Here is a 229-nt window from a genome sequence, read left to right as displayed (position 1 = left end):
TTTCCCCTTTTTTCAGCAAAAATGTTGCAATATCTATATTTTGACATGCATATGAATAAGAGTTTTTTTTCTGTCAGAAGGATACATAACTGAAGAAAATGTATCCGACCTGAGGATAAACAGATGAGTCATTTGCAATTATCAACTCATGATAATTTTCGTAGCATCATATACAGAGCAAAACAGACTTTATAACTGATTTATAATTAGCTGTATAAGGGAGGGGGTT

The sequence above is a fragment of the Penaeus monodon genome, chromosome 32 (assembly GCF_015228065.2).
Source record: "Penaeus monodon isolate SGIC_2016 chromosome 32, NSTDA_Pmon_1, whole genome shotgun sequence".
Lineage (NCBI taxonomy): Eukaryota > Metazoa > Arthropoda > Malacostraca > Decapoda > Penaeidae > Penaeus > Penaeus monodon.
The sequence above is the reverse complement of the archived record's forward strand: the minus strand, read 5'-3'. Positions refer to the sequence as shown.